This window comes from Tasmannia lanceolata, unplaced genomic scaffold, assembly GCF_043159265.1.
Source record: "Tasmannia lanceolata isolate RefF3 unplaced genomic scaffold, GAP_Taslan_0.1 ptg000193l, whole genome shotgun sequence".
NCBI classification, from domain to species: domain Eukaryota; kingdom Viridiplantae; phylum Streptophyta; class Magnoliopsida; order Canellales; family Winteraceae; genus Tasmannia; species Tasmannia lanceolata.
In genome coordinates, this window is record NW_027518869.1 from 27,501 (window position 1) to 37,500 (window position 10,000).

Genomic DNA, 10,000 nt, shown 5'->3' on the forward strand with positions numbered 1-10,000 from the left:
GGATAGGCACCGGAATGCTTGGCCTTGGCTTGCCATAGCAGGGCATCGCTGGGTTGGGCTCCCTTGGCCTTCCGGGCGCCTTGGACGCTGTCTTGGGAAGACCATGGGCACAAGGCCATGGCATATAGTGAGGAATGGACCACGGTTGCCAAGGCTAGGCATATAGAGAGGAATGGACCACGGTTGCCAAGGTTGCGCAAGTTTTGGGCATTTTTTGCCCGGATATGCCCAAGTATGCCCCGATAGGCCCGTTACGCCCCGGTATGAACGCGTATGCCCGGATAGACTCGGTATGCCTTGGGATACATGCGTATGCCCCGATAGGCTTGGTACGCCCCGATATGCGCACGTGTGCCCCAGTAGGGCTCGGTATGCCCCGGTATGTACGCGTGTGCCCCGATAGGCCCGGTATGCCCCGATATGCACACGTGTGCCCCAATAGGGGTCGGTATGCCCCGGTAGGTACGCGTGTGCCCCGTAATGCACGTTTCGCTGATCTCCCCGCATGTCCCGCCCCTATATGTAATACTTACTTACTTACTTACTTTCTTTCTTGCTTGCTTGCAATGGTTGGGAGTGCCCGGCATGCCCCGCTGCAGAGACCAAGGGCGCAATGACTTGGCACCGCGGATGCCGGGACTCCGGCACTTCCCGTGGCACTGATGGTTGGTTCCAAAGACAAAAGGCCGTGCAAGGCCACCGCACCGCGGATGATTTTGCTCGTGCTGGCGCCTTTGTGTGGCCAAAGAACATGCGCGAATGCTCCTGTCGGAAGGGTTGGTGTCCTGGCCCCGTCGGGTGTCACGAATGCTCGGTTGCGAAGACCATGGGACCAAAGCCATGGCACGTCGGATGATGGCTCCAGCTGGCGCCCCGGCACTTTCTGTGGCATTGATGCTCGGTTTCAAAGACAAACGTGCGCAGGGCCAGGGGACCGCGGATGACTGCTCGTGCTGGCCTCGTTGGGCGGCATTGATGGTCGGTTGCAAAGAAAATGCGCGATTGCTCGTGTCGGGGACTGGCAAGCCAAGGCCAAGCGAGCCATGGCAACGCGGATGATGGCTCCAGCTGGCGCCCCGGCACTTTCTGTGGCATTGATGCTCGGTTTCAAAGACAAACGTGCGCAGGGCCAGGGGACCGCGGATGACTGCTCGTGCTGGCCCCGTTGGGCGGCATTGATGGTCGGTTGCAAAGAAAATGCGCGATTGCTCCTGTCGGGGCCTGGCAAGCCAAGGCCAAGCGAGCCATGGCAACGCGGATGATGGCTCCAGCTGGCGCCCCGGCACTTTCTGTGGCATTGATGCTCGGTTTCAAAGACAAACGTGCGCAGGGCCAGGGGACCGCGGATGACTGCTCGTGCTGGCCCCGTTGGGCGGCATTGATGGTGTGTTGCAGAGAAAATGCGCGATTGCTCGTGTCGGGGACTGGCAAGCCAAGGCCAAGCGAGCCATGGCAACGCGGATGATGGCTCCAGCTGGCGCCCCGGCACTTTCTGTGGCATTGATGCTCGGTTTCAAAGACAAACGTGCGCAGGGCCAGGGGACCGCGGATGACTGGTCGTGCTGGCCCCGTTGGGCGGCATTGATGGTCGGTTGCAAAGAAAATGCGCGATTGCTCCTGTCGGGGCCTGGCAAGCCAAGGCCAAGCGAGCCATGGCAACGCGGATGATGGCTCCAGCTGGCGCCCCGGCACTTTCTGTGGCATTGATGCTCGGTTTCAAAGACAAACGTGCGCAGGGCCAGGGGACCGCGGATGACTGCTCGTGCTGGCCCCGTTGGGCGGCATTGATGGTGTGTTGCAGAGAGCATGTGCGATTGCAAGTGTCGGCCGGGTTTGGGTTCCCTTGGGCTTTCGGGCGCCTTGGACGCAGTCTTGCGAAGACCATGGGCACAAGGCCCCGTCCTGGCCCCTTGTTCGATTCGCTCTCGTCTTGCGCTTGCTTCCAAGGTCCTCCATGACCTTCCCCATGGCCTTGCTAGATCCCCCCCATGACGCATGACCTCTGTCCGTTGATTGGTTTTGAGTGCACACCATGCCCGGCTTGGCACCGTGTTGTCGCGTGAGTGGCATTTGGATCGTGCATGGTGGTGGGCTACCTGCCAATGCGCACAAGCCTTGCACACTAGCCTTGCGCACGAGCCTTGCACAAAAGCCTTGGACACAAGCCTTGCGCACAAGCCATGCATACAAGCCTTGCTCACAAGCCTTGGGCACTGGCCCATCGCACTAGCCTTGCACACAAGCCTTGCGAACTAGCCTTGGGCACGAGCCTTGCGCACTAGCCTTGGGCACTAGCCTTGCACACAACCCTTGGGCACTAGCCTTGCGCACCAGCCTTGCCCACAAGCCTTGCACAGCAGCCTTGCACACTAGCCTTGCATACAAGCCTTGCACACTAGCCTTGCACCCAGGCCTTGCTCACTAGCCTTGGGCACTAGCCTTGCGCACTAGCCTTGGGCACTAGCCTTGCACACAGACCTTGGGCACGCAGGCCTTGCACGCTAGGCATGCTTGGGCAAGCAGCTCCCGCAACAAGTCGGCGGGTGTAGGCATGGTTGGGCGCAGATCCCGCATCGTCTCGTCGCGTCTGGGCGCAAACCCGTCGCGTCTCGTTGCGTCTTCAGAAGTCGTCGCTAACAGCACCTTTGGTTGCCACTGGTGGTTAGGCGGGTTGGTTGCGCAAACCCTATAGGAGGGTGGCATGCTGCGGGGCGCTGGAATGCGCAGGTTTAGGGCGTTTTTGCCCGGATAGGCACTGGAATGTGCTGGTTTTGGGCGTTTTTGCCTGGACAGGCTAAGGAATGGGCATGCTTTGGGCGTTTTTGCCCGGGCAGGCACTGGAATGCCTGGCCTTGGCTGGGCATTGCTGGGTTGGGCTCCCTTGGCCTTTCAGGCGCCTTGGATGCTGTCTTGTGAAGACCATGGGCACAAGGCCATGGCATATAGTGAGGAATGGACCACGGTTGCCAAGGTTGCGCAAGTTTTGGGCATTTTTTGCCCGGATATGCCCAAGTATGCCCCGATAGGCCCGTTACGCCCCGGTATGAACGCGTATGCCCGGATAGACTCGGTATGCCTTGGGATACATGCGAATGCCCCGATAGGCTTGGTACGCCCCGATATGCGCACGTGTGCCCCAGTAGGGCTCGGTATGCCCCGGTATGTACGCGTGTGCCCTGATAGGCCCGGTATGCCCCGATATGCACACGTGTGCCCCAATAGGGGTCGGTATGCCCCGGTAGGTACGCGTGTGCCCCGTAGTGCACGTTTCGCAGAACTCCCCGCATGTCCCGCCCCTATATGTAATACTTACTTACTTACTTACTTTCTTTCTTGCTTGCTTGCAATGGTTGGGAGTGCCCGGCATGCCCCGCTGCAGAGACCAAGGGCGCAATGACTTGGCACCGCGGATGCCGGGACTCCGGCACTCCCCGTGGCACTGATGGTTGGTTCCAAAGACAAAAGGCCGTGCAAGGCCACCGCACCGCTGATGATTTTGCTCGTGCTGGCGCCGTTGTGTGGCCAAAGAACATGCGCGAATGCTCGTGTCGGAAGGGTTGGTGTCCTGGCCCCGTCGGGTGTCACGAATGCTCGGTTGCGAAGACCATGGGACCAAAGCCATGGCACGTCGGATGATGGCTCCAGCTGGAGCCCGGGCACTTTCTGTGGCATTGATGCTCGGTTTCAAAGACAAACGTGCGCAGGGCCAGGGGACTGCGGATGACTGCTCGTGCTGGCCTCGTTGGGCGGCATTGATGGTCGGTTGCAAAGAAAATGCGCGATTGCTCGTGTCGGGGACTGGCAAGCCAAGGCCAAGCGAGCCATGGCAACGCGGATGATGGCTCCAGCTGGCGCCCCGGCACTTTCTGTGGCATTGATGCTCGGTTTCAAAGACAAACGTGCGCAGGGCCAGGGGACCGCGGATGACTGCTCGTGCTGGCCCCGTTGGGCGGCATTGATGGTCGGTTGCAAAGAAAATGCGCGATTGCTCCTGTCGGGGCCTGGCAAGCCAAGGCCAAGCGAGCCATGGCAACGCGGATGATGGCTCCAGCTGGCGCCCCGGCACTTTCTGTGGCATTGATGCTCGGTTTCAAAGACAAACGTGCGCAGGGCAGGGGACCGCGGATGACTGCTCGTGCTGGCCCCGTTGGGCGGCATTGATGGTGTGTTGCAGAGAGCATGTGCGATTGCAAGTGTCGGCCGGGTTTGGGTTCCCTTGGGCTTTCGGGCGCCTTGGACGCAGTCTTGCGAAGACCATGGGCACAAGGCCCCGTCCTGGCCCCTTGTTCGATTCGCTCTCGTCTTGCGCTTGCTTCCAAGGTCCTCCATGACCTTCCCCATGGCCTTGCTAGATCCCCCCCATGACGCATGACCTCTGTCCGTTGATTGGTTTTGAGTGCACACCATGCCCGGCTTGGCACCGTGTTGTCGCGTGAGTGGCATTTGGATCGTGCATGGTGGTGGGCTACCTGCCAATGCGCACAAGCCTTGCACACTAGCCTTGCGCACGAGCCTTGCACAAAAGCCTTGGACACAAGCCTTGCGCACAAGCCATGCATACAAGCCTTGCTCACAAGCCTTGGGCACTGGCCCATCGCACTAGCCTTGCACACAAGCCTTGCGAACTAGCCTTGGGCACGAGCCTTGCGCACTAGCCTTGGGCACTAGCCTTGCACACAACCCTTGGGCACTAGCCTTGCGCACCAGCCTTGCCCACAAGCCTTGCACAGCAGCCTTGCACACTAGCCTTGCATACAAGCCTTGCACACTAGCCTTGCACCCAGGCCTTGCTCACTAGCCTTGGGCACTAGCCTTGCGCACTAGCCTTGGGCACTAGCCTTGCACACAGACCTTGGGCACGCAGGCCTTGCACGCTAGGCATGCTTGGGCAAGCAGCTCCCGCAACAAGTCGGCGGGTGTAGGCATGGTTGGGCGCAGATCCCGCATCGTCTCGTCGCGTCTGGGCGCAAACCCGTCGCGTCTCGTTGCGTCTTCAGAAGTCGTCGCTAACAGCACCTTTGGTTGCCACTGGTGGTTAGGCGGGTTGGTTGCGCAAACCCTATAGGAGGGTGGCATGCTGCGGGGCGCTGGAATGCGCAGGTTTAGGGCGTTTTTGCCCGGATAGGCACTGGAATGTGCTGGTTTTGGGCGTTTTTGCCTGGACAGGCTAAGGAATGGGCATGCTTTGGGCGTTTTTGCCCGGATAGGCACTGGAATGGGCTGGTTTTGGGCGTTTTTGCCTGGATAGGCTAAGGAATGGGGCATGCTTTGGGCGTTTTTGCCCGGGCAGGCACTGGAATGCCTGGCCTTGGCTGGGCATTGCTGGGTTGGGCTCCCTTGGCCTTTCAGGCGCCTTGGATGCTGTCTTGTGAAGACCATGGGCACAAGGCCATGGCATATAGTGAGGAATGGACCACGGTTGCCAAGGTTGCGCAAGTTTTGGGCATTTTTTGCCCGGATATGCCCAAGTATGCCCCGATAGGCCCGTTACGCCCCGGTATGAACGCGTATGCCCGGATAGACTCGGTATGCCTTGGGATACATGCGAATGCCCCGATAGGCTTGGTACGCCCCGATATGCGCACGTGTGCCCCAGTAGGGCTCGGTATGCCCCGGTATGTACGCGTGTGCCCTGATAGGCCCGGTATGCCCCGATATGCACACGTGTGCCCCAATAGGGGTCGGTATGCCCCGGTAGGTACGCGTGTGCCCCGTAGTGCACGTTTCGCAGAACTCCCCGCATGTCCCGCCCCTATATGTAATACTTACTTACTTACTTACTTTCTTTCTTGCTTGCTTGCAATGGTTGGGAGTGCCCGGCATGCCCCGCTGCAGAGACCAAGGGCGCAATGACTTGGCACCGCGGATGCCGGGACTCCGGCACTTCCCGTGGCACTGATGGTTGGTTCCAAAGACAAAAGGCCGTGCAAGGCCACCGCACCGCTGATGATTTTGCTCGTGCTGGCGCCGTTGTGTGGCCAAAGAACATGCGCGAATGCTCGTGTCGGAAGGGTTGGTGTCCTGGCCCCGTCGGGTGTCACGAATGCTCGGTTGCGAAGACCATGGGACCAAAGCCATGGCACGTCGGATGATGGCTCCAGCTGGAGCCCGGGCACTTTCTGTGGCATTGATGCTCGGTTTCAAAGACAAACGTGCGCAGGGCCAGGGGACCGCGGATGACTGCTCGTGCTGGCCTCGTTGGGCGGCATTGATGGTCGGTTGCAAAGAAAATGCGCGATTGCTCGTGTCGGGGACTGGCAAGCCAAGGCCAAGCGAGCCATGGCAACGCGGATGATGGCTCCAGCTGGCGCCCCGGCACTTTCTGTGGCATTGATGCTCGGTTTCAAAGACAAACGTGCGCAGGGCCAGGGGACCGCGGATGACTGCTCGTGCTGGCCTCGTTGGGCAGCATTGATGGTCGGTTGCAAAGAAAATGCGCGATTGCTCCTGTCGGGGACTGGCAAGCCAAGGCCAAGCGAGCCATGGCAACGCGGATGATGGCTCCAGCTGGCGCCCCGGCACTTTCTGTGGCATTGATGCTCGGTTTCAAAGACAAACGTGCGCAGGACCAGGGGACCGCGGATGACTGCTCGTGCTGGCCTCGTTGGGCGGCATTGATGGTCGGTTGCAAAGAAAATGCGCGATTGCTCGTGTCGGGGACTGGCAAGCCAAGGCCAAGCGAGCCATGGCAACGCGGATGATGGCTCCAGCTGGCGCCCCGGCACTTTCTGTGGCATTGATGCTCGGTTTCAAAGACAAACGTGCGCAGGGCCAGGGGACCGCGGATGACTGCTCGTGCTGGCCCCGTTGGGCAGCATTGATGGTGTGTTGCTGAGAGCATGTGCGATTGCAAGTGTCGGCCGGGTTTGGGTTCCCTTGGGCTTTCGGGCGCCTTGGACGCAGTCTTGCGAAGACCATGGGCACAAGGCCCCGTCCTGGCCCCTTGTTCGATTCGCTCTCGTCTTGCGCTTGCTTCCAAGGTCCTCCATGACCTTCCCCATGGCCTTGCTAGATCCCCCCCATGACGCATGACCTCTGTCCGTTGATTGGTTTTGAGTGCACACCATGCCCGGCTTGGCACCGTGTTGTCGCGTGAGTGGCATTTGGATCGTGCATGGTGGTGGGCTACCTGCCAATGCGCACAAGCCTTGCACACTAGCCTTGCGCACGAGCCTTGCACAAAAGCCTTGGACACAAGCCTTGCGCACAAGCCATGCATACAAGCCTTGCTCACAAGCCTTGGGCACTGGCCCATCGCACTAGCCTTGCACACAAGCCTTGCGAACTAGCCTTGGGCACGAGCCTTGCGCACTAGCCTTGGGCACTAGCCTTGCACACAACCCTTGGGCACTAGCCTTGCGCACCAGCCTTGCCCACAAGCCTTGCACAGCAGCCTTGCACACTAGCCTTGCATACAAGCCTTGCACACTAGCCTTGCACCCAGGCCTTGCTCACTAGCCTTGGGCACTAGCCTTGCGCACTAGCCTTGGGCACTAGCCTTGCACACAGACCTTGGGCACGCAGGCCTTGCACGCTAGGCATGCTTGGGCAAGCAGCTCCCGCAACAAGTCGGCGGGTGTAGGCATGGTTGGGCGCAGATCCCGCATCGTCTCGTCGCGTCTGGGCGCAAACCCGTCGCGTCTCGTTGCGTCTTCAGAAGTCGTCGCTAACAGCACCTTTGGTTGCCACTGGTGGTTAGGCGGGTTGGTTGCGCAAACCCTATAGGAGGGTGGCATGCTGCGGGGCGCTGGAATGCGCAGGTTTAGGGCGTTTTTGCCCGGATAGGCACTGGAATGTGCTGGTTTTGGGCGTTTTTGCCTGGACAGGCTAAGGAATGGGCATGCTTTGGGCGTTTTTGCCCGGATAGGCACTGGAATGGGCTGGTTTTGGGCGTTTTTGCCTGGATAGGCTAAGGAATGGGGCATGCTTTGGGCGTTTTTGCCCGGGCAGGCACTGGAATGCCTGGCCTTGGCTGGGCATTGCTGGGTTGGGCTCCCTTGGCCTTTCAGGCGCCTTGGATGCTGTCTTGTGAAGACCATGGGCACAAGGCCATGGCATATAGTGAGGAATGGACCACGGTTGCCAAGGTTGCGCAAGTTTTGGGCATTTTTTGCCCGGATATGCCCAAGTATGCCCCGATAGGCCCGTTACGCCCCGGTATGAACGCGTATGCCCGGATAGACTCGGTATGCCTTGGGATACATGCGAATGCCCCGATAGGCTTGGTACGCCCCGATATGCGCACGTGTGCCCCAGTAGGGCTCGGTATGCCCCGGTATGTACGCGTGTGCCCTGATAGGCCCGGTATGCCCCGATATGCACACGTGTGCCCCAATAGGGGTCGGTATGCCCCGGTAGGTACGCGTGTGCCCCGTAGTGCACGTTTCGCAGAACTCCCCGCATGTCCCGCCCCTATATGTAATACTTACTTACTTACTTACTTTCTTTCTTGCTTGCTTGCAATGGTTGGGAGTGCCCGGCATGCCCCGCTGCAGAGACCAAGGGCGCAATGACTTGGCACCGCGGATGCCGGGACTCCGGCACTTCCCGTGGCACTGATGGTTGGTTCCAAAGACAAAAGGCCGTGCAAGGCCACCGCACCGCTGATGATTTTGCTCGTGCTGGCGCCGTTGTGTGGCCAAAGAACATGCGCGAATGCTCGTGTCGGAAGGGTTGGTGTCCTGGCCCTGTCGGGTGTCACGAATGCTCGGTTGCGAAGACCATGGGACCAAAGCCATGGCACGTCGGATGATGGCTCCAGCTGGCGCCCGGGCACTTTCTGTGGCATTGATGCTCGGTTTCAAAGACAAACGTGCGCAGGGCCAGGGGACCGCGGATGACTGCTCGTGCTGGCCTCGTTGGGCGGCATTGATGGTCGGTTGCAAAGAAAATGCGCGATTGCTCGTGTCGGGGACTGGCAAGCCAAGGCCAAGCGAGCCATGGCAACGCGGATGATGGCTCCAGCTGGTGCCCCGGCACTTTCTGTGGCATTGATGCTCGGTTTCAAAGACAAACGTGCGCAGGGCCAGGGGACCGCGGATGACTGCTCGTGCTGGCCTCGTTGGGCAGCATTGATGGTCGGTTGCAAAGAAAATGCGCGATTGCTCCTGTCGGGGACTGGCAAGCCAAGGCCAAGCGAGCCATGGCAACGCGGATTATGGCTCCAGCTGGCGCCCCGGCACTTTCTGTGGCATTGATGCTCGGTTTCAAAGACAAACGTGCGCAGGGCCAGGGGACCGCGGATGACTGCTCGTGCTGGCCTCGTTGGGCGGCATTGATGGTCGGTTGCAAAGAAAATGCGCGATTGCTCGTGTCGGGGACTGGCAAGCCAAGGCCAAGCGAGCCATGGCAACGCGGATGATGGCTCCAGCTGGCGCCCCGGCACTTTCTGTGGCATTGATGCTCGGTTTCAAAGACAAACGTGCGCAGGACCAGGGGACCGCGGATGACTGCTCGTGCTGGCCTCGTTGGGCGGCATTGATGGTCGGTTGCAAAGAAAATGCGCGATTGCTCGTGTCGGGGACTGGCAAGCCAAGGCCAAGCGAGCCATGGCAACGCGGATGATGGCTCCAGCTGGCGCCCCGGCACTTTCTGTGGCATTGATGCTCGGTTTCAAAGACAAACGTGCGCAGGGCCAGGGGACCGCGGATGACTGCTCGTGCTGGCCCCGTTGGGCGGCATTGATGGTGTGTTGCAGAGAGCATGTGCGATTGCAAGTGTCGGCCGGGTTTGGGTTCCCTTGGGCTTTCGGGCGCCTTGGACGCAGTCTTGCGAAGACCATGGGCACAAGGCCCCGTCCTGGCCCCTTGTTCGATTCGCTCTCGTCTTGCGCTTGCTTCCAAGGTCCTCCATGACCTTCCCCATGGCCTTGCTAGATCCCCCCCATGACGCATGACCTCTGTCCGTTGATTGGTTTTGAGTGCACACCATGCCCGGCTTGGCACCGTGTTGTCGCTTGAGTGGCATTTGGATCGTGCATGGTGGTGGGCTACCTGCCAAT